Source organism: Phalangium opilio, unplaced genomic scaffold, assembly GCF_054372755.1.
Source record: "Phalangium opilio isolate 3A_F unplaced genomic scaffold, DU_Popi_V2 ptg000360l_1, whole genome shotgun sequence".
In the NCBI taxonomy this organism is placed as follows: Eukaryota; Metazoa; Arthropoda; class Arachnida; order Opiliones; family Phalangiidae; genus Phalangium; species Phalangium opilio.
The window spans coordinates 3,838,140-3,861,953 of NW_028324230.1; the positions used below are offsets into that span (position 1 = coordinate 3,838,140).

The window sequence follows — 23,814 nt, forward strand, 5'->3', positions numbered from 1 at the left end:
TATATATGCATATATGCAAACAATAGGGTAAAAGTTGCGACGAGTTAATTGAGTTAATTTACTGAAAAATTCAGCATTAATATCGCTTCAAAGCACGGGCTCCGTGGCTTAGTGGTTAAAGCGCCTGTCTTGTAAACAGGAGATCATGAGTTCGATTCTCGTCGAAGCCTTGCTGTTATGTTACTTGAATTATTTTTCGTAGCTATTAAATTTTGAAAAATAAAACAATAGGGTAAAAGTTCCGATGAGTTAATTTAGTTAAATTACTGGAATATTCAGAATTCATATCGTTTCAGAGCAGGAGCTCCGTGGCTTAGTAGTTAAAGCGCCTGTCTTGTGAACAGGAGATCATGAGTTCGATTCTCGTCGGAGCCTTGCTGTTATGTTACTTGAATTTTTTTTCGTAGCTATTAAATTTTGAAAAATAAAACAATAGGGTATAAGTTCCGATGAGTTAATTTAGTTAAATTACTGGAATATTCAGAATTCATATCGTTTCAGAGCAAGAGCTCCGTGGCTTAGTGGTTAAAGCGCCTGTCTTGTAAACAGGAGATCATGAGTTCGATTCTCGTCGGAGCCTTGCTGTTATGTTACTTGAACTATTTTTGTAGCTATTAAATTTTGAAAAATAAAACAATAGGGTAAAAGTTCCGATGAGTTAATTTATTTAAATTACTGGAATATTCAGAATTCATATCGTTTCAGAGCAAGAGCTCCGTGGCTTAGTGGTTAAAGCGCCTGTCTCGTAAACAGGAGATCATGAGTTCAATTGTCGTCGGAGCCTTGCTGTTAAGTCTCATGAACTAGATTTCGTAGCTATCAAATTTTGAATAAATTAAAAATAACAGTTGATTTATATATGCAAATATGCAAACAATAGGGTAAAAGTTGCGACGAGTTAATTGAGTTAATTTACTGAAAAATTCAGCATTAATATTGCTTCAAAGCAAGGGCTCCGTGGCTTAGTGGTTAAAGCGCCTGTCTCGTAAACAGGAGATCATGAGTTCGATTCTCGTCGGAGCCTTGCTGTTATGTTACTTGAATTATTTTTCGTAGATATTAAATTTTGAAAAATAAAACAATAGGGTAAAACTTCCGATGAGTTAATTTAGTTAAATTACTGGAATATTCAGAATTCATATCGTTTAAGAGCAAGATCTCCGTGGCTTAGTGGTTAAAGCGCCTGTCTCGTAAACAGGAGATCATGAGTTCGATTGTCGTCGGAGCCTTGCTGTTAAGTTACATGAACTAGATCTCGTAGCTATCAAATTTTGAAAAAATTAAAAATAATAGTTGATTTATATATGCATATATGCAAACAATAGGGTAAAAGTTGCGACGAGTTAATTGAGTTAATTTACTGAAAAATTCAGCATTAATATCGCTTCAAAGCAAGGGATCCGTGGCTTAGTGGTTAAAGCGCCTGTCTTGTAAACAGGAGATCATGAGTTCGATTCTCATCGGAGCCTTGCTGTTATGTTACTTGAATTTTTTTTCGTAGCTATTAAATTTTTAAAAATAAAACAATAGGGTAAAATTTCCGATGAGTTAATTTACTTAAATTACTGGAACATTCACAATTCATATCGTTTCAGAGCAAGAGCTCCGTGGCTTAGTGGTTAAAGCGCCTGTCTTGTAAACAGGAGATCATGAGTTCGATTCTCGTAGGAGCCTTGCTGATATGTTACTTGAACTAGATTCCGTAGGTATTAAATTTTGAAAAATTAAAATAATAGGGTAAAAGTTCCGATGAGTTAATTTAGTTAAATTACTGGAATATTCAGAATTCATATCGTTTCAGAGCAAGAGCCCCGTGGCTTTGTGGTTAAAGCGCCTGTCTCGTAAACAGGACACCATGAGTTCGATTGTCGTCGGAGCCTTGCTGTTAAGTTACATGAACTAGATTTCGTAGCTATCAAATTTTGAAAAAATTAAAAATAATAGTTGATTTATATATGCATATATGCAAACAATAGGGTAAAAGTTGCGACGAGTTAATTGAGTTAATTTACTGAAAAATTCAGCATTAATATTGCTTCAAAGCAAGGGCTCCGTGGCTTAGTGGTTAAAGCGCCTGTCTCGTAAACAGGAGATCATGAGTTCGATTCTCGTCGGAGCCTTGCTGTTATGTTACTTGAATTATTTTTCGTAGATATTAAATTTTGAAAAATAAAACAATAGGGTAAAACTTCCGATGAGTTAATTTAGTTAAATTACTGGAATATTCAGAATTCATATCGTTTAAGAGCAAGATCTCCGTGGCTTAGTGGTTAAAGCGCCTGTCTCGTAAACAGGAGATCATGAGTTCGATTGTCGTCGGAGCCTTGCTGTTAAGTTACATGAACTAGATCTCGTAGCTATCAAATTTTGAAAAAATTAAAAATAATAGTTGATTTATATATGCATATATGCAAACAATAGGGTAAAAGTTCCGTCGAGTTAATTGAGTTAATTTACTGAAAAATTCAGCATTAATATCGCTTCAAAGCAAGGGATCCGTGGCTTAGTGGTTAAAGCGCCTGTCTTGTAAACAGGAGATCATGAGTTCGATTCTCATCGGAGCCTTGCTGTTATGTTACTTGAATTTTTTTTCGTAGCTATTAAATTTTTAAAAATAAAACAATAGGGTAAAATTTCCGATGAGTTAATTTACTTAAATTACTGGAACATTCACAATTCATATCGTTTCAGAGCAAGAGCTCCGTGGCTTAGTGGTTAAAGCGCCTGTCTTGTAAACAGGAGATCATGAGTTCGATTCTCGTAGGAGCCTTGCTGATATGTTACTTGAATTATTTTTCGTAGCTATTAAATTTTGAAAAATAAAACGATAGGGTAAAAGTTCCGATGAGTTAATTTAGTTAAATTACTGAAATATTCAGAATTCATATCGTTTCAGAGCAAGAGCTCCGTGGCTTAGTGGTTAAAGCGCCTGTCTCGTAAACAGGAGATCATGAGTTCAATTGTCGTCGGAGCCTTGCTGTTAAGTCTCATGAACTAGATTTCGTAGCTATCAAATTTTGAAAAAATTAAAAATAATAGTTGATTTATATATGCAAATATGCAAACAATAGGGTAAAAGTTGCGACGAGTTAATTGAGTTAATTTACTGAAAAATTCAGCATTAATATCGCTTCAAAGCACGGGCTCCGTGGCTTAGTGGTTAAAGCGCCTGTCTTGTAAACAGGAGATCATGAGTTCGATTCTCGTCGGAGCCTTGCTGTTATGTTACTTGAATTATTTTTCGTAGCTATTAAATTTTGAAAAATAAAACAATAGGGTAAAAGTTCCGATGAGTTAATTTAGTTAAATTACTGGAATATTCAGAATTCATATCGTTTCAGAGCAAGAGCTCCGTGGCTTTGTGGTTAAAGCGCCTGTCTCGTAAACAGGACACCATGAGTTCGATTGTCGTCGGAGCCTTGCTGTTAAGTTAAATGAACTAGATTTCGTAGCTATCAAATTTTGAAAAAATTAAAAATAATAGTTGATTTATATATGCATATATGCAAACAATAGGGTAAAAGTTCCGATGAGTTAATTTAGTTAAATTACTGGAATATTCAGAATTCATATCGTTTCAGAGCAAGAGCTCCGTGGCTTAGTGGTTAAAGCGCCTGTCTTGTAAACAGGAGATCTTGAGTTCGATTCTCGTCGGAGCCTTGCTGTTAAGTTACTTGAATTATTTTTCGTAGCTATTAAATTTTGAAAAATAAAACAATAGGGTAAAAGTTCCGATTAGTTAATTTAGTTAAATTACTGGAATATTCAGAATTCATATCGTTTCAGAGCAAGATCTCCGTGGCTTAGTGGTTAAAGCGCCTGTCTCGTAAACAGGAGATCATGAGTTCAATTGTCGTCGGAGCCTTGCTGTTAAGTCACATGAACTAGATTTCGTAGCTATCAAATTTTGAAAAAATTAAAAATAATTGTTGATTTATATATGCAAATATGAAAACAATAGGGTAAAAGTTGCGACGAGTTAATTGAGTTAATTTACTGAAAAATTCAGCATTAATATCGCTTCAAAGCACGGGCTCCGTGGCTAAGTGGTTAAAGCGCCTGTCTCGTAAACAGGAGATCATGAGTTCGATTGTCGTCGGAGCCTTGCTGTTAAGTTACATGAACTAGATCTCGTAGCTATCAAATTTTGAAAAAATTAAAAATAATAGTTGATTTATATATGCATATATGCAAACAATAGGGTAGAAGTTCCGATGAGTTAATTTAGTTAAATTACTGGAATATTCAGAATTCATATCGTTTCAGAGCAAGAGCTCCGTGGCTTAGTGGTTAAAGCGCCTGTCTTGTAAACAGGAGATCTTGAGTTCGATTCTCGTCGGAGCCTTGCTGTTAAGTTACTTGAATTATTTTTCGTAGCTATTAAATTTTGAAAAATAAAACAATAGGGTAAAAGTTCCGATGAGTTAATTTAGTTAAATTACTGGAATATTCAGAATTCATATCGTTTCAGAGCAAGATCTCCGTGGCTTAGTGGTTAAAGCGCCTGTCTCGTAAACAGGAGATCATGCGTTCAATTGTCGTCGGAGCCTTGCTGTTAAGTCACATGAACTAGATTTCGTAGCTATCAAATTTTGAAAAAATTAAAAATAATTGTTGATTTATATATGCAAATATGAAAACAATAGGGTAAAAGTTGCGACGAGTTAATTGAGTTAATTTACTGAAAAATTCAGCATTAATATCGCTTCAAAGCACGGGCTCCGTGGCTAAGTGGTTAAAGCGCCTGTCTCGTAAACAGGAGATCATGAGTTCGATTGTCGTCGGAGCCTTGCTGTTAAGTTACATGAACTAGATCTCGTAGCTATCAAATTTTGAAAAAATTAAAAATAATAGTTGATTTATATATGCATATATGCAAACAATAGGGTAAAAGTTGCGACGAGTTAATTGAGTTAATTTACTGAAAAATTCAGCATTAATATCGCTTCAAAGCACGGGCTCCGTGGCTTAGTGGTTAAAGCGCCTGTCTTGAAAACAGGAGATCATGAGTTCGATTCTCGTCGGAGCCTTGCTGTTATGTTACTTGAATTTTTTTCGTAGCTATTAAATTTTTAAAAATAAAACAATAGGGTAAAAGTTCCGATGAGTTAATTTAGTTAATTTACTAGAATATTCAGAATTCATATCGTTTCAGAGCAAGAGTTCCGTGGCTTAGTGGTTAAAGCGCCTGTCTTGTAAACAGGAGATCATGAGTTCGATTCTCGTCGGAGCCTTGCTGTTATGTTACTTGAATTATTTTTCGTAGCTATTAAATTTTGAAAAATTAAACAATAGGGTAAAAGTACCGATGAGTTAATTTAGTTAAATTACTGGAATATTCAGACTTCATATCTTTTCAGAGCAAGAGCTCCGTGGCTTAGTGGTTAAAGTGCCTGTCTTGTAAACAGGAGATCTTGTGATCGATTCTCGTCGGAGCCTTGCTGTTAAGTTACTTGAATTATTTTTCGTAGCTATTAAATTTTGAAAAATAAAACAATAGGGTAAAAGTTCCGATGAGTTAATTTAGTTAAATTACTGGAATATTCAGAATTCATATCGTTTCAGAGCAAGATCTCCGTGGCTTAGTGGTTAAAGCGCCTGTCTCGTAAACAGGAGATCATGAGTTCAATTGTCGTCGGAGCCTTGCTGTTAAGTCACATGAACTAGATTTCGAAGCTATCAAATTTTAAAAAAATTAAAAATAATTGTTGATTTATATATGCAAATATGCAAACAATAGGGTAAAAGTTGCGACGAGTTAATTGAGTTAATTTACTGAAAAATTCAGCATTAATATCGCTTCAAAGCACGGGCTCCGTGGCTTTGTGGTTAAAGCGCCTGTCTCGTAAACAGGAGATCATGAGTTCGATTGTCGTCGGGGCCTTGCTGTTAAGTTACGTGAACTAGATCTCGTAGCTATCAAATTTTGAAAAAATTAAAAATAATAGTTGATTTATATATGCAAATATGCAAACAATAGGGTAAAAGTTGCGACGAGTTAATTGAGCTAATTTACTGAAAAATTCAGCATTAATATCGCTTCAAAGCACGGGCTCCGTGGCTTAGTGGTTAAAGCGCCTGTCTCGTAAACTGGAGACCATGAGTTCGATTCTCGTCGGAGCCTTGCTGTTATGTTACTTGAATTATTTTTCGTAGCTATTAAATTTTGAAAAATAAAACAATAGGGTAAAAGTTCCGATGAGTTAATTTAGTTAAATTACTGGAATATTCAGAATTCATATCGTTTCAGAGCAAGAGCTCCGTGGCTTAGTGGTTAAAGCGCCTGTCTCGTAAACAGGAGATCATGAGTTCGATTGTCGTCGGAGCCTTGCTGTTAAGTTACATGAACTAGATTTCATAGCTATCAAATTTTGAATAAATTAAAAATAATAGTTGATTTATATAAGCATATATGCAAACAAAAGGGTAAAAGTTGCGGCGAGTAAATTGAGTTAATTTACTGAAAAATTCAGCATTAATATCGCTTCCAAGCACGGGCTCCATGGCTTAGTGGTTAAAGCGCCTGTCTCGTAAACAGGAGATCATGAGTTCTATTGTCGTCGGAGCCTTGCTGTTAAGTTACATGAACTAGATCTCGTAGCAATCAAATTTTGAAAAAATTAAAAATAATAGTTGATTTATATATGCATATATGCAAACAATAGGGTAAAAGTTGCGACGAGTTAATTGAGTTAATTTACTGAAAAATTCAGCATTAATATCGCTTCAAAGCAAGGGCTCCGTGGCTTAGTGGTTAAAGCGCCTGTCTGGTAAACAGGAGATCATGAGTTCGATTCTCGTCGGAGCCTTGCTGTTATGTTACTTGAATTTTTTTCGTAGCTATTAAATTTTGAAAAATAAAACAATAGGGTAAAAGTTCCGATGAGTTAATTTAGTTAAATTACTGGAATATTCAGAATTCATATCGTTTCAGAGCAAGAGCTCCGTGGCTTAGTGGTTAAAGCGCCTGTCTTTTAAACAGGAGATCATGAGTTCGATTCTCGTCGGAGCCTTGCTGTTATGTTACTTGAATTATTTTTCGTAGCTATTAAATTTTGAAAAATAAAACAATAGGGTAAAAGTTCTAATGAGTTAATTTAGTTAAATTACTGGAATATTCAGAATTCATATCGTTTCAGAGCAAGAGCTCCCTGGCTTAGTGGTTAAAGCGCCTGTCTCGTAAACAAGAGATCATGAGTTCAATTGTCGTCGGAGCCTTGCTGTTAAGTCACATGAACTAGATTTCGTAGCTATCAAATTTTGAAAAAATTAAAAATAATAGTTGATTTATATATGCAAATATGCAAACAATAGGGTAAAAGTTGCGACGAGTTAATTGAGTTAATTTACTGAAAATTTCAGCATTAATATCGCTTCAAAGCACGGGCTCCGTGGCTTAGTGGTTAAAGCGCCTGTCTTTTAAACAGGAGATCATGAGTTCGATTCTCGTCGGAGCCTTGCTGTTATGTTACTTGAATTTTTTTTCGTAGCTGTTAAATTTTGAAAAATAAAACAATAGGGTAAAAGTTCCGATGAGTTAATTTAGTTAAATTACTCGAATATTCAGAATTCATATCGTTTCAGAGCAAGAGCTCCGTGGCTTAGTGGTTAAAGCGCCTGTCTCGTAAACAGGAGATCATGAGTTCGATTGTCGTCGGAGCCTTGCTGTTAAGTTACATGAACTAGATTTCGTAGCTATCAAATTTTGAAAAAATTAAAAATAATAGTTGATTTATATATGCATATATGCAAACAATAGGGTAAAAGTTGCGACGAGTTAATTGAGTTAATTTACTGAAAAATTCAGCATTAATATCGCTTCAAAGCACGGGCTCCGTGGCTTAGTGGTTAAAGCGCCTGTCTTGTAAACAGGAGATCATGAGTTCGATTCTCGTCGGAGCCTTGCTGTTATGTTACTTGAATTATTTTTCGTAGCTATTAAATTTTGAAAAATAAAACAATAGGGTTAAAGTTCCGATGAGTTAATTTAGTTAAATTACTGGAATATTCAGAATTCATATCGTTTCAGAGCAAGAGCTCCGTGGCTTTGTGGTTAAAGCGCCTGTCTCGTAAACAGGAGACCATGAGTTCGATTGTCGTCGGAGCCTTGCTGTTAAGTTACATGAACTAGATTTCGTAGCTATCAAATTTTGAAAAAATTAAAAATAATAGTTGATTTACATATGCATATATGCAAATAATAGGGTAAAAGTTGCGGCGAGTTAATTGAGTTAATTTACTGAAAAATTCAGCATTAATATCGCTTCAAAGCAAGGGCTCCGTGGCTTAGTGGTTAAAGCGCCTGTCTTGTAAACAGGAGATCATGAGTTCGATTCTCGTCGGAGCCTTGCTGTTATGTTACTTGAATTTTTTTTCGTAGCTATTAAATTTTGAAAAATAAAACAATAGGGTAAAAGTTCTGATGAGTTAATTTAGTTAAATTACTGGAATATTCAGAATTCATATCGTTTCAGAGCAAGAGCTCCGTGGCTTAGTGGTTAAAGCGCCTGTCTCGTAAACAGGAGATCATGAGTTCGATTGTCGTCGGAGCCTTGCTGTTAAGTTACATGAACTAGATTTCATAGCTATCAAATTTTGAATAAATTAAAAATAATAGTTGATTTATATAAGCATATATGCAAACAAAAGGGTAAAAGTTGCGGCGAGTAAATTGAGTTAATTTACTGAAAAATTCAGCATTAATATCGCTTCCAAGCACGGGCTCCGTGGCTTAGTGGTTAAAGCGCCTGTCTCGTAAACAGGAGATCATGAGTTCGATTGTCGTCGGAGCCTTGCTGTTAAGTTACATGAACTAGATCTCGTAGCAATCAAATTTTGAAAAAATTAAAAATAATAGTTGATTTATATATGCATATATGCAAACAATAGGGTAAAAGTTGCGACGAGTTAATTGAGTTAATTTACTGAAAAATTCAGCATTAATATCGCTTCAAAGCAAGGGCTCCGTGGCCTAGTGGTTAAAGCGCCTGTCTGGTAAACAGGAGATCATGAGTTCGATTCTCGTCGGAGCCTTGCTGTTATGTTACTTGAATTTTTTTCGTAGCTATTAAATTTTGAAAAATAAAACAATAGGGTAAAAGTTCCGATGAGTTAATTTAGTTAAATTACTGGAATATTCAGAATTCATATCGTTTCAGAGCAAGAGCTCCGTGGCTTAGTGGTTAAAGCGCCTGTCTTGTAAACAGGAGATCATGAGTTCGATTCTCGTCGGAGCCTTGCTGTTATGTTACTTGAATTATTTTTCGTAGCTATTAAATTTTGAAAAATAAAACAATAGGGTAAAAGTTCTAATGAGTTAATTTAGATAAATTACTGGAATATTCAGAATTCATATCGTTTCAGAGCAAGAGCTCCGTGGCTTAGTGGTTAAAGCGCCTGTCTCGTAAACAGGAGATCATGAGTTCAATTGTCGTCGGAGCCTTGCTGTTAAGTTACATGAACTAGATTTCGTAGCTATCAAACTTTGAAAAAATTAAAAATAATAGTTGATTTATATATGCATATATGCAAACAATAGGGTAAAAGTTGCGACGAGTTAATTGAGTTAATTTACTGAAAAATTCAGCATTAATATCGCTTCAAAGCACGGGCTCCGTGGCTTAGTGGTTAAAGCGCCTGTCTTTTAAACAGGAGATCATGAGTTCGATTCTCGTCGGAGCCTTGCTGTTATGTTACTTGAATTTTTTTTCGTAGCTGTTAAATTTTGAAAAATAAAACAATAGGGTAAAAGTTCCGATGAGTTAATTTAGTTAAATTACTCGAATATTCAGAATTCATATCGTTTCAGAGCAAGAGCTCCGTGGCTTAGTGGTTAAAGCGCCTGTCTCGTAAACAGGAGATCATGAGTTCGATTGTCGTCGGAGCCTTGCTGTTAAGTTACATGAACTAGATTTCGTAGCTATCAAACTTTGAAAAAATTAAAAATAATAGTTGATTTATATATGCATATATGCAAACAATAGGGTAAAAGTTGCGACGAGTTAATTGAGTTAATTTACTGAAAAATTCAGCATTAATATCGCTTCAAAGCACGGGCTCCTTGGCTTAGTGGTTAAAGCGCCTGTCTTGTAAACAGGAGATCATGAGTTCGATTCTCGTCGGAGCCTTGCTGTTATGTTACTTGAATTATTTTTCGTAGCTATTAAATTTTGAAAAATTAAACAATAGGGTTAAAGTTCCGATGAGTTAATTTAGTTAAATTACTGGAATATTCAGAATTCATATCGTTTCAGAGCAAGAGCTCCGTGGCTTTGTGGTTAAAGCGCCTGTCTCGTAAACAGGAGACCATGAGTTCGATTGTCGTCGGAGCCTTGCTGTTAAGTTACATGAACTAGATTTCGTAGCTATCAAATTTTGAAAAAATTAAAAATAATAGTTGATTTACATATGCATATATGCAAATAATAGGGTAAAAGTTGCGACGAGTTAATTGAGTTAATTTACTGAAAAATTCAGCATTAATATCGCTTCAAAGCAAGGGCTCCGTGGCTTAGTGGTTAAAGCGCCTGTCTTGTAAACAGGAGATGATGAGTTCGATTCTCGTCGGAGCCTTGCTGTTATGTTACTTGAATTATTTTTCGTAGCTATTAATTTTTGAAAAATGAAACAATAGGGTAGAAGTTCCGATGAGTTAATTTAGTTAAATTACTGGAATATTCAGAATTCATATCGTTTCAGAGCAAGAGCTCCGTGGCTTAGTGGTTAAAGCGCCTGTCTCGTAAACAGGAGATCATGAGTTCGATTGTCGTCGGAGCCTTGCTGTTAAGTTACATGAACTAGATTTCATAGCTATCAAATTTTGAATAAATTAAAAATAATAGTTGATTTATATAAGCATATATGCAAACAATAGGGTAAAAGTTGCGGCGAGTAAATTGAGTTAATTTACTGAAAAATTCAGCATTAATATCGCTTCCAAGCACAGGCTCCGTGGCTTAGTGGTTAAAGCGCCTGTCTCTTAAACAGGAGATCATGAGTTCGATTCTCGTCGGAGCCTTGCTGTTATGTTACTTGAATTATTTTTCGTAGCTATTAAATTTTGAAAATTGAAACAATAGGGTAGAAGTTCCGATGAGTTAATTTAGTTAAATTACTGGAATATTCAGAATTCATATCGTTTCAGAGCAAAATCTCCGTGGCTTAGTGGTTAAAGCGCCTGTCTCGTAAACAGGAGAGCATGAGTTCAATTGTCGTCGGAGCCTTGCTGTTAAGTCACATGAACTAGATTTCGTAGCTATCAAATTTTGAAAAAATTAAAAATAATAGTTGATTTATATATGCAAATATGCAAACAATAGGGTAAAAGTTGCGGCGAGTTAATTGAGTTAATTTACTGAAAAATTCAGCATTAATATCGCTTCAAAGCACGGGCTCCGTGGCTTAGTGGTTAAAGCGCCTGTCTCGTAAACAGGAGATCATGAGTTCGATTGTCGTCGGAGCCTTGCTGTTAAGTTACATGAACTAGATCTCGTAGCAATCAAATTTTGAAAAAATTAAAAATAATAGTTGATTTATATATGCATATATGCAAACAATAGGTTAAAAGTTGCGACGAGTTTATTGAGTTAATTTACTGAAAAATTCAGCATTAATATCGCTTCAAAGCAAGGGCTCCGTGGCTTAGTGGTTAAAGCGCCTGTCTGGTAAACAGGAGATCATGAGTTCGATTCTCGTCGGAGCCTTGCTGTTATGTTACTTGAATTTTTTTCGTAGCTATTAAATTTTGAAAAATAAAACAATAGGGTAAAAGTTCCGATGAGTTAATTTAGTTAAATTACTGGAATATTCAGAATTCATATCGTTTCAGAGCAAGAGCTCCGTGGCTTAGTGGTTAAAGCGCCTGTCTTGTAAACAGGAGATCATGAGTTCGATTCTCGTCGGAGCCTTGCTGTTATGTTACTTGAATTATTTTTCGTAGCTATTAAATTTTGAAAAATAAAACAATAGGGTAAAAGTTCCAATGAGTTAATTTAGTTAAATTACTGGAATATTCAGAATTCATATCGTTTCAGAGCAAGAGCTCCGTGGCTTAGTGGTTAAAGCGCCTGTCTCGTAAACAGGAGATCATGAGTTCAATTGTCGTCGGAGCCTTGCTGTTAAGTCACATGAACTAGATTTCGTAGCTATCAAATTTTGAAAAAATTAAAAATAATAGTTGATTTATATATGCAAATATGCAAACAATAGGGTAAAAGTTGCGACGAGTTAATTGAGTTAATTTACTGAAAATTTCAGCATTAATATCGCTTCAAAGCACGGGCTCCGTGGCTTAGTGGTTAGAGCGCCTGTCTTTTAAACAGGAGATCATGAGTTCGATTCTCGTCGGAGCCTTGCTGTTATGTTACTTGAATTTTTTTTCGTAGCTGTTAAATTTTGAAAAATAAAACAATAGGGTAAAAGTTCCGATGAGTTAATTTAGTTAAATTACTCGAATATTCAGAATTCATATCGTTTCAGAGCAAGAGCTCCGTGGCTTAGTGGTTAAAGCGCCTGTCTCGTAAACAGGAGATCATGAGTTCGATTGTCGTCGGAGCCTTGCTGTTAAGTTACATGAACTAGATTTCGTAGCTATCAAATTTTGAAAAAATTAAAAATAATAGTTGATTTATATATGCATATATGCAAACAATAGGGTAAAAGTTGCGGCGAGTTAATTGAGTTAATTTACTGAAAAATTCAGCATTAATATCGCTTCAAAGCACGGGCTCCGTGGCTTAGTGGTTAAAGCGCCTGTCTCGTAAACAGGAGATCATGAGTTCGATAGTCGTCGGAGCCTTGCTGTTAAGTTACATGAACTAGATCTCGTAGCAATCAAATTTTGAAAAAATTAAAAATAATAGTTGATTTATATATGCATATATGCAAACAATAGGGTAAAAGTTGCGACGAGTTAATTGAGTTAATTTACTGAAAAATTCAGCATTAATATCGCTTCAAAGCAAGGGCTCCGTGGCTTAGTGGTTAAAGCGCCTGTCTGGTAAACAGGAGATCATGAGTTCGATTCTCGTCGGAGCCTTGCTGTTTTGTTACTTGAATTTTTTTTCGTAGCTATTAAATTTTGAAAAATAAAACAATAGGGTAAAAGTTGCGATGAGTAAATTTAGTTAAATTACTCGAATATTCAGAATTCATATCGTTTCAGTGCAAGAGGTCCGTGGCTTAGTGGTTAAAGCGCCTGTCTCGTAAACAGGAGATCATGAGTTAATTGTCGTCGGAGCCTTGCTGTTAAGTCACATGAACTAGATTTCGTAGCTATCAAATTTTGAAAAAATTAAAAATAATAGTTGATTTATATATGCATATATGCAAACAATAGGGTAAAAGTTGCGACGAGTTAATTGAGTTAATTTACTGAAAAATTCAGCATTAATATCGCTTCAAAGCAAGGGCTCCGTGGCTTAGTGGTTAAAGCGCCTGTCTGGTAAACAGGAGATCATGAGTTCGATTCTCGTCGGAGCCTTGCTGTTTTGTTACTTGAATTTTTTTTCGTAGCTATTAAATTTTGAAAAATAAAACAATAGGGTAAAAGTTCCGATGAGTTAATTTAGTTAAATTACTCGAATATTCAGAATTCATATCGTTTCAGAGCAAGAGCTCCGTGGCTTAGTGGTTAAAGCGCCTGTCTCGTAAACAGGAGATCATGAGTTCGATTGTCGTCGGAGCCTTGCTGTTAAGTTACATGAACTAGATTTCGTAGCTATCAAATTTTGAAAAAATTAAAAATAATAGTTGATTTATATATGCATATATGAAAACAATAGGGTAAAAGTTGCGGCGAGTTAATTGAGTTAATTTACTGAAAACTTCAGCATTAATATCGCTTCAAAGCACGGGCTCCGTGGCTTAGTGGTTAAAGCGCCTGTCTCGTAAACAGGAGATCATGAGTTCGATTGTCGTCGGAGCCTTGCTGTTAAGTTACATGAACTAGATCTCGTAGCAATCAAATTTTGAAAAAATTAAAAATAATAGTTGATTTATATATGCATATATGCAAACAATAGGGTAAAAGTTGCGACGAGTTAATTGAGTTAATTTACTGAAAAATTCAGCATTAATATCGCTTCAAAGCACGGGCTCCGTGGCTTAGTGGTTAAAGCGCCTGTCTTTTAAACAGGAAATCATGAGTTCGATACTCGTCGGAGCCTTGCTGTTTTGTTACTTGAATTTTTTTTCGTAGCTATTAAATTTTGAAAAATAAAACAATAGGGTAAAAGTTCCGATGAGTAAACTTAGTTAAATTACTCGAATATTCAGAATTCATATCGTTTCAGTGCAAGAGGTCCGTGGCTTAGTGGTTAAAGCGCCTGTCTCGTAAACAGGAGATCATGAGTTCAATTGTCGTCGGAGCCTTGCTGTTAAGTCACATGAACTAGATTTCGTAGCTATCAAATTTTGAAAAAATTAAAAATAATAGTTGATTTATATATGCAAATATGCAAACAATAGGGTAAAAGTTGCGAAGAGTTAATTGAGTTAATTTACTGAAAATTTCAGCATTAATATCGCTTCAAAGCACGGGCTCCGTGGCTTAGTGGTTAAAGCGCCTGTCTTTTAAACAGGAGATCATGAGTTCGATTCTCGTCGGAGCCTTGCTGTTATGTTACTTGAATTTTTTTTCGTAGCTATTAAATTTTGAAAAATAAAACAATAGGGTAAAAGTTCCGATGAGTAAACTTAGTTAAATTACTCGAATATTCAGAATTCATATCGTTTCAGTGCAAGAGGTCCGTGGCTTAGTGGTTAAAGCGCCTGTCTCGTAAACAGGAGATCATGAGTTCGATTGTCGTCGGAGCCTTGCTGTTAAGTTACATGAACTAGATTTCATAGCTATCAAATTTTGAAAAAATTAAAAATAATAGTTGATTTATATATGCATATATGCAAACAATATGGTAAAAGTTGCGACGAGTTAATTGAGTTAATTTACTGAAAAATTCAGTATTAATATCGCTTCAAAGCAAGGGCTCCGTGGCTTAGTGGTTAAAGCGCCTGTCTGGTAAACAGGAGATCATGAGTTCGATTCTCGTCGGAGCCTTGCTGTTTTGTTACTTGAATTTTTTTCGTAGCTATTAAATTTTGTAAAATAAAACAATAGGGTAAAAGTTCCCATGAGTAAATTTAGTTAAATAACTGGAATATTCAGAATTCATATCGTTTCAGAGCAAGAGCTCCGTGGCTTAGTGGTTAAGGCGCCTGTCTTGTAAACAGGAGATCATGAGTTCGATTCTCGTCGGAGCCTTGCTGTTATGTTACTTGAATTATTTTTCGTAGATATTAAATTTTGAAAAATAAAAAAATAGGGTAAAAGTTCCGATGAGTTAATTTAGTTAAATTACTGGAATATTCAGAATTCATATCGTTTCAGAGCAAGATCTCCTTGGCTTAGTGGTTAAAGCGCCTGTCTCGTAAACAGGGGATCATGAGTTAATTGTCGTCGGAGCCTTGCTGTTAAGTCACATGAACTAGATTTCGTAGCTGTCAAATTTTGAAAAAATTAAAAATAATAGTTGATTTATATATGCATATATGCAAACAATAGGGTAAAAGTTGCGACGAGTTAATTGAGTTAATTTACTGAAAAATTCAGCATTAATATCGCTTCAAAGCAAGGGCTCCGTGGCTTAGTGGTTAAAGCGCCTGTCTTGTAAACAGGAGATCATGAGTTCGATTCTCGTCGGAGCCTTGCTGTTATGTTACTTGAATTATTTTTCGTAGCTATTAAACTTTGAAAAATAAAACAATAGGGTAAAAGTTCCGATGAGTTAATTTAGTTAAATTACTGGAATATTCAGAATTCATATCGTTTCATAGCAAGAGCTCCGTGGCTTAGTGGTTAAAGCGCCTGTCTCGTAAACATGAGATCATGAGTTCGATTGTCGTCGGAGCCTTGCTGTTAAGTTACATGAACTAGATTTCATAGCTATCAAATTTTGAAAAAATTAAAAATAATAGTTGATTTATATATGCATATATGCAAACAATATGGTAAAAGTTGCGACGAGTTAATTGAGTTAATTTACTGAAAAATTCAGTATTAATATCGCTTCAAAGCAAGGGCTCCGTGGCTTAGTGGTTAAAGCGCCTGTCTGGTAAACAGGAGATCATGAGTTCGATTCTCGTCGGAGCCTTGCTGTTTTGTTACTTGAATTTTTTTCGTAGCTATTAAATTTTGTAAAATAAAACAATAGGGTAAAAGTTCCCATGAGTAAATTTAGTTAAATTACTGGAATATTCAGAATTCATATCGTTTCAGAGCAAGAGCTCCGTGGCTTAGTGGTTAAAGCGCCTGTCTCGTAAACATGAGATCATGAGTTCGATTGTCGTCGGAGCCTTGCTGTTAAGTTACATGAACTAGATTTCATAGCTATCAAATTTTGAAAAAATTAAAAATAATAGTTGATTTATATATGCATATATGCAAACAATATGGTAAAAGTTGCGACGAGTTAATTGAGTTAATTTACTGAAAATTTCAGCATTAATATCGCATCAAATCACGGGCTCCGTGGCTTAGTGGTTAAAGCGCCTGTCTGGTAAACAGGAGATCATGAGTTCGATTCTCGTCGGAGCCTTGCTGTTTTGTTACTTGAATTTTTTTCGTAGCTATTAAATTTTGTAAAATAAAACAATAGGGTAAAAGTTCCCATGAGTAAATTTAGTTAAATAACTGGAATATTCAGAATTCATATCGTTTCAGAGCAAGAGCTCCGTGGCTTAGTGGTTAAGGCGCCTGTCTTGTAAACAGGAGATCATGAGTTCGATTCTCGTCGGAGCCTTGCTGTTATGTTACTTGAATTATTTTTCGTAGATATTAAATTTTGAAAAATAAAAAAATAGGGTAAAAGTTCCGATGAGTTAATTTAGTTAAATTACTGGAATATTCAGAATTCATATCGTTTCAGAGCAAGATCTCCTTGGCTTAGTGGTTAAAGCGCCTGTCTCGTAAACAGGAGATCATGAGTTAATTGTCGTCGGAGCCTTGCTGTTAAGTCACATGAACTAGATTTCGTAGCTGTCAAATTTTGAAAAAATTAAAAATAATAGTTGATTTATATATGCATATATGCAAACAATAGGGTAAAAGTTGCGACGAGTTAATTGAGTTAATTTACTGAAAAATTCAGCATTAATATCGCTTCAAAGCAAGGGCTCCGTGGCTTAGTGGTTAAAGCGCCTGTCTTGTAAACAGGAGATCATGAGTTCGATTCTCGTCGGAGCCTTGCTGTTATGTTACTTGAATTATTTTTCGTAGCTATTAAACTTTGAAAAATAAAACAATAAAGTAAAAGTTCCGATGAGTTAATTTAGTTAAATTACTGGAATATTCAGAATTCATATCGTTTCAGAGCAAGAGCTCCGTGGCTTAGTGGTTAAAGCGCCTGTCTCGTAAACATGAGATCATGAGTTCGATTGTCGTCGGAGCCTTGCTGTTAAGTTACATGAACTAGATTTCATAGCTATCAAATTTTGAAAAAATTAAAAATAATAGTTGATTTATATATGCATATATGCAAACAATATGGTAAAAGTTGCGACGAGTTAATTGAGTTAATTTACTGAAAAATTCAGTATTAATATCGCTTCAAAGCAAGGGCTCCGTGGCTTAGTGGTTAAAGCGCCTGTCTGGTAAACAGGAGATCATGAGTTCGATTCTCGTCGGAGCCTTGCTGTTTTGTTACTTGAATTTTTTCGTAGCTATTAAATTTTGTAAAATAAAACAATAGGGTAAAAGTTCCCATGAGTAAATTTAGTTAAATTACTGGAATATTCAGAATTCATATCGTTTCAGAGCAAGAGCTCCGTGGCTTAGTGGTTAAAGCGCCTGTCTCGTAAACATGAGATCATGAGTTCGATTGTCGTCGGAGCCTTGCTGTTAAGTTACATGAACTAGATTTCATAGCTATCAAATTTTGAAAAAATTAAAAATAATAGTTGATTTATATATGCATATATGCAAACAATATGGTAAAAGTTGCGACGAGTTAATTGAGTTAATTTACTGAAAATTTCAGCATTAATATCGCTTCAAATCACGGGCTCCGTGGCTTAGTGGTTAAAGCGCCTGTCTTGTAAACAGGAGATCATGAGTTCGATTCTCGTCGGAGCCTTGCTGTTATGTTACATGAATTATTTTTCGTAGCTATTAAGTTTTGAAAAATAAAACAATAGGGTAAAAGTTCCGATGAGTTAATTTAGTTAAATTACTGGAATATTCAGAATTCATATCGTTTCAGAGCAAGAGCTCCGTGGCTTTGTGGTTAAAGCGCCTGTCTTGTAAAATGGAGATCATGAGTTCGATTCTCGTCGGAGCCTTGCTGTTATGTTACTTGAATTATTTTTCGTAGATATTAAATTTTGAAAAATAAAAAAATAGGGTAAAAGTTCCGATGAGTTAATTTAGTTAAATTACTGGAATATTCAGAATTCATATCGTTTCAGAGCAAGATCTCCTTGGCTTAGTGGTTAAAGCGCCTGTCTCGTAAACAGGAGATCATGAGTTAATTGTCGTCGGAGCCTTGCTGTTAAGTCACATGAACTAGATTTCGTAGCTGTCAAATTTTGAAAAAATTAAAAATAATAGTTGACTTATATATGCATATATGCAAACAATAGGGTAAAAGTTGCGACGAGTTAATTGAGTTAATTTACTGAAAAATTCAGCATTAATATCGCTTCAAAGCAAGGGCTCCGTGGCTTAGTGGTTAAAGCGCCTGTCTGGTAAACAGGAGATCATGAGTTCGATTCTCGTCGGAGCCTTGCTGTTTTGTTACTTGAATTTTTTTTCGTAGCTATTAAATTTTGAAAAATAAAACAACAGGGTAAAAGTTCCGATGAGTAAATTTAGTTAAATTACTCGAATATTCAGAATTCATATCGTTTCAGTGCAAGAGGTCCGTGGCTTAGTGGTTAAAGCGGCTGTCTCGTAAACAGGAGATCATGAGTTAATTGTCGTCGGAGCCTTGCTGTTAAGTCACATGAACTAGATTTCGTAGCTATCTCATTTTGAAAAAATTAAAAATAATAGTTGATTTATATATGCATATATGCAAACAATAGGGTAAAAGTTGCGACGAGTTAATTGAGTTAATTTACTGAAAAATTCAGCATTAATATCGCTTCAAAGCACGGGCTCCGTGGCTTAGTGGTTAAAGCGCCTGTCTGGTAAACAGGAGATCATGAGTTCGATTCTCGTCGGAGCCTTGCTGTTTTGTTACTTGAATTTTTTTTCGTAGCTATTAAATTTTGAAAAATAAAACAATAGGGTAAAAGTTCCGATGAGTAAATTTAGTTAAATTACTCGAATATTCAGAATTCATATCGTTTCAGTGCAAGAGGTCCGTGGCTTAGTGGTTAAAGCGCCTGTCTCGTAAACAGGAGATCATGAGTTAATTGTCGTCGGAGCCTTGCTGTTAAGTCACATGAACTAGATTTCGTAGCTATCAAATTTTGAAAAAATTAAAAATAATAGTTGATTTATATATGCATATATGCAAACAATAGGGTAAAAGTTGCGACGAGTTAATTGAGTTAATATACTGAAAAATTCAGCATTAATATCGCTTCAAAGCACGGGCTCCGTGGCTTAGTGGTTAAAGCGCCTGTCTTGTAAACAGGAGATCATGAGTTCGATTCTCGTCGGAGCCTTGCTGTTATGTTACTTGAATTATTTTTCGTAGCTATTAAATTTTGAAAAATAAAACAATAGGGTAAAAGTTCCGATGAGTTAATTTAGTTAAATTACTGGAATATTCTGAATTCATATCGTTTCAGAGCAAGAGCTCCGTGGCTTAGTGGTTAAAGCGATTGTCTCGTAAGCAGGAGATCATGAGTTCAATTGTCGTCGGAGCCTTGCTGTTAAGTTACATGAACTAGATTTCGTAGCTATCAAATTTTGAAAAAATTAAAAATAATAGTTGATTTATATATGCATATATGCAAACAATAGGGTAAAAGTTGCGACGAGTTAATTGAGTTAATTTACTGAAAAATTCAGCATTAATATCGCTTCAAAGCAAGGGCTCCGTGGCTTAGTGGTTAAAGCGCCTCTTGTAAACAGGAGATCATGAGTTCGATTCTCGTCGGAGCCTTGCTGTTATGTTACTTGAATTTTTTTTCGTAGCTATTTCATTTTGAAAAATAAAACAATAGGGTAAAAGTTCCGATGAGTTAATTTAGTTAAATTACTGGAATATTCAGAATTCATATCGTTTCAGAGCAAGAGCTCCGTGGCTTAGTGGTTAAAGCGCCTGTCTCGTAAACAGGAGATCATGTGTTCGATTGTCGTCGGAGCCTTGCTGTTAAGTTACATGAACTAGATTTCGTAGCTATCAAATTTTGAAAAAATTAAAAATAATAGTTGATTTACATATGCATATATGCAAATAATAGGGTAAAAGTTGCGGCGAGTTAATTGAGTTAATTTACTGAAAAATTCAGCATTAATATCGCTTCAAAGCAAGGGCTCCGTGGCTTAGTGGTTAAAGCGCCTGTCTTGTAAACAGGAGATCATGAGTTCGATTCTCGTCGGAGCCTTGCTGTTATGTTACTTGAATTATTTTTCGTAGCTATTAATTTTTGAAAAATGAAACAATAGGGTAGAAGTTCCGATGAGTTAATTTAGTTAAATTACTGGAATATTCAGAATTCATATCGTTTCAGAGCAAAATCTCCGTGGCTTAGTGGTTAAAGCGCCTGTCTCGTAAACAGGAGATCATGAGTTCAATTGTCGTCGGAGCCTTGCTGTTAAGTCACATGAACTAGATTTCGTAGCTATCAAATTTTGAAAAAATTAAAAATAATAGTTGATTTATATATGCTAATATGCAAACAATAGTTTAAAAGTTGCGGCGAGTTAATTGAGTTAATTTACTGAAAAATTCAGCATTAATATCGCTTCAAAGCACGGGCTCCGTGGCTTAGTGGTTAAAGCGCCTGTCTCGTAAACAGGAGATCATGAGTTCGATTGTCGTCGGAGCCTTGCTGTTAAGTTACATGACTAGATCTCGTAGCAATCAAATTTTGAAAAAATTAAAAATAATAGTTGATTTATATATGCATATATGCAAACAATAGGGTAAAAGTTGCGACGAGTTAATTGAGTTAATTTACTGAAAAATTCAGCATTAATATCGCTTCAAAGCAAGGGCTCCGTGGCTTAGTGGTTAAAGCGCCTGTCTGGTAAACAGGAGATCATGAGTTCGATTCTCGTCGGAGCCTTGCTGTTATGTTACTTGAATTTTTTTCGTAGCTATTAAATTTTGAAAAATAAAACAATAGGGTAAAAGTTCCGATGAGTTAATTTAGTTAAATTACTGGAATATTCAGAATTCATATCGTTTCAGAGCAAGAGCTCCGTAGCTTAGTGTTTAAAGCGCCTGTCTTGTAAACAGGAGATCATGAGTTCGATTCTCGTCGGAGCCCTGCTGTTATGTTACTTGAATTATTTTTCGTAGCTATTAAATTTTGAAAAATAAAACAATAGGGTAAAAGTTCCAATGAGTTAATTTAGTTAAATTACTGGAATATTCAGAATTCATATCGTTTCCGAGCAAGAGCTCCGTGGCTTAGTGGTTAAAGCGCCTGTCTCGTAAACAGGAGATCATGAGTTCGATTGTCGTCGGAGACTTGCTGTTAAGTTACATGAACTAGATTTCGTAGCTATCAAATTTTGAAAAAATTAAAAATAATAGTTGATTTACATATGCATATATGCAAATAATAGGGTAAAAGTTGCGGCGAGTTAATTGAGTTAATTTACTGAAAAATTCAGCATTAATATCGCTTCAAAGAAAGGGCTCCGTGGCTTAGTGGTTAAAGCGCCTGTCTTGTAAACAGGAGATTATGAGTTCGATTCTCGTCGGAGCCTTGCTGTTATGTTACTTGAATTATTTTTCGTAGCTATTAATTTTTGAAAAATGAAACAATAGGGTAGAAGTTCCGATGAGTTAATTTAGTTAAATTACTGGAATATTCAGAATTCATATCGTTTCAGAGCAAAATCTCCGTGGCTTAGTGGTTAAAGCGACTGTCTCGTAAACAGGAGATCATGAGTTCGATTGTCGTCGGAGCCTTGCTGTTAAGTTACATGACTAGATCTCGTAGCAATCAAATTTTGAAAAAATTAAAAATAATAGTTGATTTATATATGCATATATGCAAACAATAGGGTAAAAGTTGCGACGAGTTAATTGAGTTAATTTACTGAAAAATTCAGCATTAATATCGCTTCAAAGCAAGGGCTCCGTGGCTTAGTGGTTAAAGCGCCTGTCTGGTAAACAGGAGATCATGAGTTCGATTCTCGTCGGAGCCTTGCTGTTATGTTACTTGAATTATTTTTCGTAGATATTAAATTTTGAAAAATAAAAAAATAGGGTAAAAGTTCCGATGAGTTAATTTAGTTAAATTACTGGAATATTCAGAATTCATATCGTTTCAGAGCAAGATCTCCTTGGCTTAGTGGTTAAAGCGCCTGTCTCGTAAACAGGAGATCATGAGTTAATTGTCGTCGGAGCCTTGCTGTTAAGTCACATGAACTAGATTTCGTAGCTGTCAAATTTTGAAAAAATTAAAAATAATAGTTGATTTATATATGCATATATGCAAACAATAGGGTAAAAGTTGCGACGAGTTAATTGAGTTAATTTACTGAAAAATTCAGCATTAATATCGCTTCAAAGCAAGGGCTCCGTGGCTTAGTGGTTAAAGCGCCTGTCTGGTAAACAGGAGATCATGAGTTCGATTCTCGTCGGAGCCTTGCTGTTTTGTTACTTGAATTTTTTTTCGTAGCTATTAAATTTTGAAAAATAAAACAACAGGGTAAAAGTTCCGATGAGTAAATTTAGTTAAATTACTCGAATATTCAGAATTCATATCGTTTCAGTGCAAGAGGTCCGTGGCTTAGTGGTTAAAGCGGCTGTCTCGTAAACAGGAGATCATGAGTTAATTGTCGTCGGAGCCTTGCTGTTAAGTCACATGAACTAGATTTCGTAGCTATCTCATTTTGAAAAAATTAAAAATAATAGTTGATTTATATATGCATATATGCAAACAATAGGGTAAAAGTTGCGACGAGTTAATTGAGTTAATTTACTGAAAAATTCAGCATTAATATCGCTTCAAAGCACGGGCTCCGTGGCTTAGTGGTTAAAGCGCCTGTCTGGTAAACAGGAGATCATGAGTTCTATTCTCGTCGGAGCCTTGCTGTTTTGTTACTTGAATTTTTTTTCGTAGCTATTAAATTTTGAAAAATAAAACAATACCGTAAAAGTTCCGATGAGTTAATTTAGTTAAATTACTGGAATATTCAGAATTCATATCGTTTCAGAGCAAGATCTCCGTGGCTTAGTGGTTAAAGCGCCTGTCTCGTAAACAGGAGATCATGAGTTCGATTGTCGTCGGAGCCTTGCTGTTAAGTTACATGAACTAGATTTCGTAGCTATCAAATTTTGAAAAAATTAAAAATAATAGTTGATTTATATATGCATATATGCAAACAATAGGGTAAAAGTTGCGACGAGTTAATTGAGTTAATTTACTGAAAAATTCAGCATTAATATCGCTTCAAAGCAAGGGCTCCGTGGCTTAGTGGTTAAAGCGCCTCTTGTAAACAGGAGATCATGAGTTCGATTCTCGTCGGAGCCTTGCTGTTATGTTACTTGAATTTTTTTTCGTAGCTATTTCATTTTGAAAAATAAAACAATAGGGTAAAAGTTCCGATGAGTTAATTTAGTTAAATTACTGGAATATTCAGAATTCATATCGTTTCAGAGCAAGAGCTCCGTGGCTTAGTGGTTA

General features: G+C 35.1%; 74 non-coding genes across 74 annotated transcripts; all 74 read left to right on the forward strand.

The window, feature by feature from the left end:
• The first annotated feature begins 97 nt into the window (after positions 1-97).
• On the forward strand, positions 98-170 carry TRNAT-UGU (transfer RNA threonine (anticodon UGU)). Its single transcript has one exon. It is a non-coding gene; the product is annotated as a tRNA-Thr (tRNA).
• A 132-nt stretch (positions 171-302) lies between these two features.
• On the forward strand, positions 303-375 carry TRNAT-UGU (transfer RNA threonine (anticodon UGU)). Its single transcript has one exon. It is a non-coding gene; the product is annotated as a tRNA-Thr (tRNA).
• A 132-nt stretch (positions 376-507) lies between these two features.
• TRNAT-UGU (transfer RNA threonine (anticodon UGU)) lies at positions 508-580 on the forward strand. The gene has a single exon. It is a non-coding gene; the product is annotated as a tRNA-Thr (tRNA).
• A 131-nt stretch (positions 581-711) lies between these two features.
• On the forward strand, positions 712-784 carry TRNAT-CGU (transfer RNA threonine (anticodon CGU)). Its single transcript has one exon. It is a non-coding gene; the product is annotated as a tRNA-Thr (tRNA).
• A 167-nt stretch (positions 785-951) lies between these two features.
• Positions 952-1,024, forward strand: TRNAT-CGU (transfer RNA threonine (anticodon CGU)). Its single transcript has one exon. It is a non-coding gene; the product is annotated as a tRNA-Thr (tRNA).
• Positions 1,025-1,396: 372 nt separating this feature from the next.
• TRNAT-UGU (transfer RNA threonine (anticodon UGU)) lies at positions 1,397-1,469 on the forward strand. Its single transcript has one exon. It is a non-coding gene; the product is annotated as a tRNA-Thr (tRNA).
• Positions 1,470-1,601: 132 nt separating this feature from the next.
• Positions 1,602-1,674, forward strand: TRNAT-UGU (transfer RNA threonine (anticodon UGU)). Its single transcript has one exon. It is a non-coding gene; the product is annotated as a tRNA-Thr (tRNA).
• Positions 1,675-2,047: 373 nt separating this feature from the next.
• On the forward strand, positions 2,048-2,120 carry TRNAT-CGU (transfer RNA threonine (anticodon CGU)). Its single transcript has one exon. It is a non-coding gene; the product is annotated as a tRNA-Thr (tRNA).
• Positions 2,121-2,492: 372 nt separating this feature from the next.
• TRNAT-UGU (transfer RNA threonine (anticodon UGU)) lies at positions 2,493-2,565 on the forward strand. The gene has a single exon. It is a non-coding gene; the product is annotated as a tRNA-Thr (tRNA).
• Positions 2,566-2,697: 132 nt separating this feature from the next.
• On the forward strand, positions 2,698-2,770 carry TRNAT-UGU (transfer RNA threonine (anticodon UGU)). Its single transcript has one exon. It is a non-coding gene; the product is annotated as a tRNA-Thr (tRNA).
• Positions 2,771-2,902: 132 nt separating this feature from the next.
• Positions 2,903-2,975, forward strand: TRNAT-CGU (transfer RNA threonine (anticodon CGU)). The gene has a single exon. It is a non-coding gene; the product is annotated as a tRNA-Thr (tRNA).
• A 167-nt stretch (positions 2,976-3,142) lies between these two features.
• On the forward strand, positions 3,143-3,215 carry TRNAT-UGU (transfer RNA threonine (anticodon UGU)). Its single transcript has one exon. It is a non-coding gene; the product is annotated as a tRNA-Thr (tRNA).
• Positions 3,216-3,587: 372 nt separating this feature from the next.
• Positions 3,588-3,660, forward strand: TRNAT-UGU (transfer RNA threonine (anticodon UGU)). The gene has a single exon. It is a non-coding gene; the product is annotated as a tRNA-Thr (tRNA).
• A 372-nt stretch (positions 3,661-4,032) lies between these two features.
• On the forward strand, positions 4,033-4,105 carry TRNAT-CGU (transfer RNA threonine (anticodon CGU)). Its single transcript has one exon. It is a non-coding gene; the product is annotated as a tRNA-Thr (tRNA).
• Positions 4,106-4,272: 167 nt separating this feature from the next.
• Positions 4,273-4,345, forward strand: TRNAT-UGU (transfer RNA threonine (anticodon UGU)). Its single transcript has one exon. It is a non-coding gene; the product is annotated as a tRNA-Thr (tRNA).
• Positions 4,346-4,717: 372 nt separating this feature from the next.
• TRNAT-CGU (transfer RNA threonine (anticodon CGU)) lies at positions 4,718-4,790 on the forward strand. The gene has a single exon. It is a non-coding gene; the product is annotated as a tRNA-Thr (tRNA).
• A 167-nt stretch (positions 4,791-4,957) lies between these two features.
• Positions 4,958-5,030, forward strand: TRNAS-UGA (transfer RNA serine (anticodon UGA)). The gene has a single exon. It is a non-coding gene; the product is annotated as a tRNA-Ser (tRNA).
• A 131-nt stretch (positions 5,031-5,161) lies between these two features.
• On the forward strand, positions 5,162-5,234 carry TRNAT-UGU (transfer RNA threonine (anticodon UGU)). Its single transcript has one exon. It is a non-coding gene; the product is annotated as a tRNA-Thr (tRNA).
• Positions 5,235-5,811: 577 nt separating this feature from the next.
• TRNAT-CGU (transfer RNA threonine (anticodon CGU)) lies at positions 5,812-5,884 on the forward strand. The gene has a single exon. It is a non-coding gene; the product is annotated as a tRNA-Thr (tRNA).
• A 167-nt stretch (positions 5,885-6,051) lies between these two features.
• TRNAT-CGU (transfer RNA threonine (anticodon CGU)) lies at positions 6,052-6,124 on the forward strand. Its single transcript has one exon. It is a non-coding gene; the product is annotated as a tRNA-Thr (tRNA).
• A 132-nt stretch (positions 6,125-6,256) lies between these two features.
• Positions 6,257-6,329, forward strand: TRNAT-CGU (transfer RNA threonine (anticodon CGU)). Its single transcript has one exon. It is a non-coding gene; the product is annotated as a tRNA-Thr (tRNA).
• Positions 6,330-6,736: 407 nt separating this feature from the next.
• TRNAT-GGU (transfer RNA threonine (anticodon GGU)) lies at positions 6,737-6,809 on the forward strand. The gene has a single exon. It is a non-coding gene; the product is annotated as a tRNA-Thr (tRNA).
• A 576-nt stretch (positions 6,810-7,385) lies between these two features.
• Positions 7,386-7,458, forward strand: TRNAK-UUU (transfer RNA lysine (anticodon UUU)). The gene has a single exon. It is a non-coding gene; the product is annotated as a tRNA-Lys (tRNA).
• Positions 7,459-7,590: 132 nt separating this feature from the next.
• Positions 7,591-7,663, forward strand: TRNAT-CGU (transfer RNA threonine (anticodon CGU)). The gene has a single exon. It is a non-coding gene; the product is annotated as a tRNA-Thr (tRNA).
• Positions 7,664-7,830: 167 nt separating this feature from the next.
• TRNAT-UGU (transfer RNA threonine (anticodon UGU)) lies at positions 7,831-7,903 on the forward strand. Its single transcript has one exon. It is a non-coding gene; the product is annotated as a tRNA-Thr (tRNA).
• A 372-nt stretch (positions 7,904-8,275) lies between these two features.
• On the forward strand, positions 8,276-8,348 carry TRNAT-UGU (transfer RNA threonine (anticodon UGU)). The gene has a single exon. It is a non-coding gene; the product is annotated as a tRNA-Thr (tRNA).
• A 132-nt stretch (positions 8,349-8,480) lies between these two features.
• Positions 8,481-8,553, forward strand: TRNAT-CGU (transfer RNA threonine (anticodon CGU)). Its single transcript has one exon. It is a non-coding gene; the product is annotated as a tRNA-Thr (tRNA).
• Positions 8,554-8,720: 167 nt separating this feature from the next.
• TRNAT-CGU (transfer RNA threonine (anticodon CGU)) lies at positions 8,721-8,793 on the forward strand. Its single transcript has one exon. It is a non-coding gene; the product is annotated as a tRNA-Thr (tRNA).
• A 167-nt stretch (positions 8,794-8,960) lies between these two features.
• TRNAT-GGU (transfer RNA threonine (anticodon GGU)) lies at positions 8,961-9,033 on the forward strand. Its single transcript has one exon. It is a non-coding gene; the product is annotated as a tRNA-Thr (tRNA).
• Positions 9,034-9,164: 131 nt separating this feature from the next.
• TRNAT-UGU (transfer RNA threonine (anticodon UGU)) lies at positions 9,165-9,237 on the forward strand. Its single transcript has one exon. It is a non-coding gene; the product is annotated as a tRNA-Thr (tRNA).
• Positions 9,238-9,369: 132 nt separating this feature from the next.
• Positions 9,370-9,442, forward strand: TRNAT-CGU (transfer RNA threonine (anticodon CGU)). The gene has a single exon. It is a non-coding gene; the product is annotated as a tRNA-Thr (tRNA).
• A 167-nt stretch (positions 9,443-9,609) lies between these two features.
• On the forward strand, positions 9,610-9,682 carry TRNAK-UUU (transfer RNA lysine (anticodon UUU)). The gene has a single exon. It is a non-coding gene; the product is annotated as a tRNA-Lys (tRNA).
• A 132-nt stretch (positions 9,683-9,814) lies between these two features.
• Positions 9,815-9,887, forward strand: TRNAT-CGU (transfer RNA threonine (anticodon CGU)). The gene has a single exon. It is a non-coding gene; the product is annotated as a tRNA-Thr (tRNA).
• A 167-nt stretch (positions 9,888-10,054) lies between these two features.
• On the forward strand, positions 10,055-10,127 carry TRNAT-UGU (transfer RNA threonine (anticodon UGU)). The gene has a single exon. It is a non-coding gene; the product is annotated as a tRNA-Thr (tRNA).
• A 372-nt stretch (positions 10,128-10,499) lies between these two features.
• On the forward strand, positions 10,500-10,572 carry TRNAT-UGU (transfer RNA threonine (anticodon UGU)). Its single transcript has one exon. It is a non-coding gene; the product is annotated as a tRNA-Thr (tRNA).
• A 132-nt stretch (positions 10,573-10,704) lies between these two features.
• TRNAT-CGU (transfer RNA threonine (anticodon CGU)) lies at positions 10,705-10,777 on the forward strand. Its single transcript has one exon. It is a non-coding gene; the product is annotated as a tRNA-Thr (tRNA).
• A 167-nt stretch (positions 10,778-10,944) lies between these two features.
• TRNAK-CUU (transfer RNA lysine (anticodon CUU)) lies at positions 10,945-11,017 on the forward strand. The gene has a single exon. It is a non-coding gene; the product is annotated as a tRNA-Lys (tRNA).
• A 372-nt stretch (positions 11,018-11,389) lies between these two features.
• On the forward strand, positions 11,390-11,462 carry TRNAT-CGU (transfer RNA threonine (anticodon CGU)). Its single transcript has one exon. It is a non-coding gene; the product is annotated as a tRNA-Thr (tRNA).
• Positions 11,463-11,629: 167 nt separating this feature from the next.
• Positions 11,630-11,702, forward strand: TRNAT-GGU (transfer RNA threonine (anticodon GGU)). The gene has a single exon. It is a non-coding gene; the product is annotated as a tRNA-Thr (tRNA).
• Positions 11,703-11,833: 131 nt separating this feature from the next.
• Positions 11,834-11,906, forward strand: TRNAT-UGU (transfer RNA threonine (anticodon UGU)). Its single transcript has one exon. It is a non-coding gene; the product is annotated as a tRNA-Thr (tRNA).
• A 132-nt stretch (positions 11,907-12,038) lies between these two features.
• TRNAT-CGU (transfer RNA threonine (anticodon CGU)) lies at positions 12,039-12,111 on the forward strand. The gene has a single exon. It is a non-coding gene; the product is annotated as a tRNA-Thr (tRNA).
• Positions 12,112-12,278: 167 nt separating this feature from the next.
• TRNAK-UUU (transfer RNA lysine (anticodon UUU)) lies at positions 12,279-12,351 on the forward strand. Its single transcript has one exon. It is a non-coding gene; the product is annotated as a tRNA-Lys (tRNA).
• Positions 12,352-12,483: 132 nt separating this feature from the next.
• TRNAT-CGU (transfer RNA threonine (anticodon CGU)) lies at positions 12,484-12,556 on the forward strand. The gene has a single exon. It is a non-coding gene; the product is annotated as a tRNA-Thr (tRNA).
• A 167-nt stretch (positions 12,557-12,723) lies between these two features.
• Positions 12,724-12,796, forward strand: TRNAT-CGU (transfer RNA threonine (anticodon CGU)). Its single transcript has one exon. It is a non-coding gene; the product is annotated as a tRNA-Thr (tRNA).
• Positions 12,797-12,963: 167 nt separating this feature from the next.
• On the forward strand, positions 12,964-13,036 carry TRNAT-GGU (transfer RNA threonine (anticodon GGU)). The gene has a single exon. It is a non-coding gene; the product is annotated as a tRNA-Thr (tRNA).
• A 371-nt stretch (positions 13,037-13,407) lies between these two features.
• Positions 13,408-13,480, forward strand: TRNAT-GGU (transfer RNA threonine (anticodon GGU)). Its single transcript has one exon. It is a non-coding gene; the product is annotated as a tRNA-Thr (tRNA).
• A 132-nt stretch (positions 13,481-13,612) lies between these two features.
• TRNAT-CGU (transfer RNA threonine (anticodon CGU)) lies at positions 13,613-13,685 on the forward strand. Its single transcript has one exon. It is a non-coding gene; the product is annotated as a tRNA-Thr (tRNA).
• Positions 13,686-13,852: 167 nt separating this feature from the next.
• TRNAT-CGU (transfer RNA threonine (anticodon CGU)) lies at positions 13,853-13,925 on the forward strand. The gene has a single exon. It is a non-coding gene; the product is annotated as a tRNA-Thr (tRNA).
• Positions 13,926-14,537: 612 nt separating this feature from the next.
• TRNAK-UUU (transfer RNA lysine (anticodon UUU)) lies at positions 14,538-14,610 on the forward strand. Its single transcript has one exon. It is a non-coding gene; the product is annotated as a tRNA-Lys (tRNA).
• Positions 14,611-14,982: 372 nt separating this feature from the next.
• On the forward strand, positions 14,983-15,055 carry TRNAT-GGU (transfer RNA threonine (anticodon GGU)). Its single transcript has one exon. It is a non-coding gene; the product is annotated as a tRNA-Thr (tRNA).
• A 131-nt stretch (positions 15,056-15,186) lies between these two features.
• TRNAT-UGU (transfer RNA threonine (anticodon UGU)) lies at positions 15,187-15,259 on the forward strand. Its single transcript has one exon. It is a non-coding gene; the product is annotated as a tRNA-Thr (tRNA).
• Positions 15,260-15,630: 371 nt separating this feature from the next.
• On the forward strand, positions 15,631-15,703 carry TRNAT-UGU (transfer RNA threonine (anticodon UGU)). The gene has a single exon. It is a non-coding gene; the product is annotated as a tRNA-Thr (tRNA).
• Positions 15,704-15,835: 132 nt separating this feature from the next.
• On the forward strand, positions 15,836-15,908 carry TRNAT-CGU (transfer RNA threonine (anticodon CGU)). The gene has a single exon. It is a non-coding gene; the product is annotated as a tRNA-Thr (tRNA).
• Positions 15,909-16,075: 167 nt separating this feature from the next.
• TRNAT-GGU (transfer RNA threonine (anticodon GGU)) lies at positions 16,076-16,148 on the forward strand. Its single transcript has one exon. It is a non-coding gene; the product is annotated as a tRNA-Thr (tRNA).
• Positions 16,149-16,279: 131 nt separating this feature from the next.
• TRNAT-CGU (transfer RNA threonine (anticodon CGU)) lies at positions 16,280-16,352 on the forward strand. The gene has a single exon. It is a non-coding gene; the product is annotated as a tRNA-Thr (tRNA).
• Positions 16,353-16,519: 167 nt separating this feature from the next.
• TRNAT-GGU (transfer RNA threonine (anticodon GGU)) lies at positions 16,520-16,592 on the forward strand. Its single transcript has one exon. It is a non-coding gene; the product is annotated as a tRNA-Thr (tRNA).
• A 131-nt stretch (positions 16,593-16,723) lies between these two features.
• TRNAT-UGU (transfer RNA threonine (anticodon UGU)) lies at positions 16,724-16,796 on the forward strand. Its single transcript has one exon. It is a non-coding gene; the product is annotated as a tRNA-Thr (tRNA).
• A 371-nt stretch (positions 16,797-17,167) lies between these two features.
• Positions 17,168-17,240, forward strand: TRNAT-UGU (transfer RNA threonine (anticodon UGU)). Its single transcript has one exon. It is a non-coding gene; the product is annotated as a tRNA-Thr (tRNA).
• Positions 17,241-17,372: 132 nt separating this feature from the next.
• On the forward strand, positions 17,373-17,445 carry TRNAT-CGU (transfer RNA threonine (anticodon CGU)). The gene has a single exon. It is a non-coding gene; the product is annotated as a tRNA-Thr (tRNA).
• A 167-nt stretch (positions 17,446-17,612) lies between these two features.
• Positions 17,613-17,685, forward strand: TRNAT-GGU (transfer RNA threonine (anticodon GGU)). The gene has a single exon. It is a non-coding gene; the product is annotated as a tRNA-Thr (tRNA).
• Positions 17,686-17,815: 130 nt separating this feature from the next.
• On the forward strand, positions 17,816-17,888 carry TRNAT-CGU (transfer RNA threonine (anticodon CGU)). The gene has a single exon. It is a non-coding gene; the product is annotated as a tRNA-Thr (tRNA).
• A 167-nt stretch (positions 17,889-18,055) lies between these two features.
• Positions 18,056-18,128, forward strand: TRNAT-UGU (transfer RNA threonine (anticodon UGU)). Its single transcript has one exon. It is a non-coding gene; the product is annotated as a tRNA-Thr (tRNA).
• A 576-nt stretch (positions 18,129-18,704) lies between these two features.
• On the forward strand, positions 18,705-18,777 carry TRNAT-GGU (transfer RNA threonine (anticodon GGU)). The gene has a single exon. It is a non-coding gene; the product is annotated as a tRNA-Thr (tRNA).
• A 371-nt stretch (positions 18,778-19,148) lies between these two features.
• On the forward strand, positions 19,149-19,221 carry TRNAT-GGU (transfer RNA threonine (anticodon GGU)). The gene has a single exon. It is a non-coding gene; the product is annotated as a tRNA-Thr (tRNA).
• Positions 19,222-19,592: 371 nt separating this feature from the next.
• Positions 19,593-19,665, forward strand: TRNAT-UGU (transfer RNA threonine (anticodon UGU)). Its single transcript has one exon. It is a non-coding gene; the product is annotated as a tRNA-Thr (tRNA).
• Positions 19,666-20,037: 372 nt separating this feature from the next.
• On the forward strand, positions 20,038-20,108 carry TRNAY-GUA (transfer RNA tyrosine (anticodon GUA)). Its single transcript has one exon. It is a non-coding gene; the product is annotated as a tRNA-Tyr (tRNA).
• A 372-nt stretch (positions 20,109-20,480) lies between these two features.
• TRNAT-UGU (transfer RNA threonine (anticodon UGU)) lies at positions 20,481-20,553 on the forward strand. The gene has a single exon. It is a non-coding gene; the product is annotated as a tRNA-Thr (tRNA).
• A 372-nt stretch (positions 20,554-20,925) lies between these two features.
• On the forward strand, positions 20,926-20,998 carry TRNAT-CGU (transfer RNA threonine (anticodon CGU)). Its single transcript has one exon. It is a non-coding gene; the product is annotated as a tRNA-Thr (tRNA).
• A 166-nt stretch (positions 20,999-21,164) lies between these two features.
• On the forward strand, positions 21,165-21,237 carry TRNAT-GGU (transfer RNA threonine (anticodon GGU)). Its single transcript has one exon. It is a non-coding gene; the product is annotated as a tRNA-Thr (tRNA).
• Positions 21,238-21,813: 576 nt separating this feature from the next.
• On the forward strand, positions 21,814-21,886 carry TRNAT-UGU (transfer RNA threonine (anticodon UGU)). Its single transcript has one exon. It is a non-coding gene; the product is annotated as a tRNA-Thr (tRNA).
• Positions 21,887-22,257: 371 nt separating this feature from the next.
• TRNAT-GGU (transfer RNA threonine (anticodon GGU)) lies at positions 22,258-22,330 on the forward strand. The gene has a single exon. It is a non-coding gene; the product is annotated as a tRNA-Thr (tRNA).
• Positions 22,331-22,701: 371 nt separating this feature from the next.
• TRNAT-GGU (transfer RNA threonine (anticodon GGU)) lies at positions 22,702-22,774 on the forward strand. Its single transcript has one exon. It is a non-coding gene; the product is annotated as a tRNA-Thr (tRNA).
• A 371-nt stretch (positions 22,775-23,145) lies between these two features.
• On the forward strand, positions 23,146-23,218 carry TRNAT-GGU (transfer RNA threonine (anticodon GGU)). Its single transcript has one exon. It is a non-coding gene; the product is annotated as a tRNA-Thr (tRNA).
• Positions 23,219-23,590: 372 nt separating this feature from the next.
• On the forward strand, positions 23,591-23,661 carry TRNAY-GUA (transfer RNA tyrosine (anticodon GUA)). The gene has a single exon. It is a non-coding gene; the product is annotated as a tRNA-Tyr (tRNA).
• Positions 23,662-23,814: the final 153 nt, after the last annotated feature.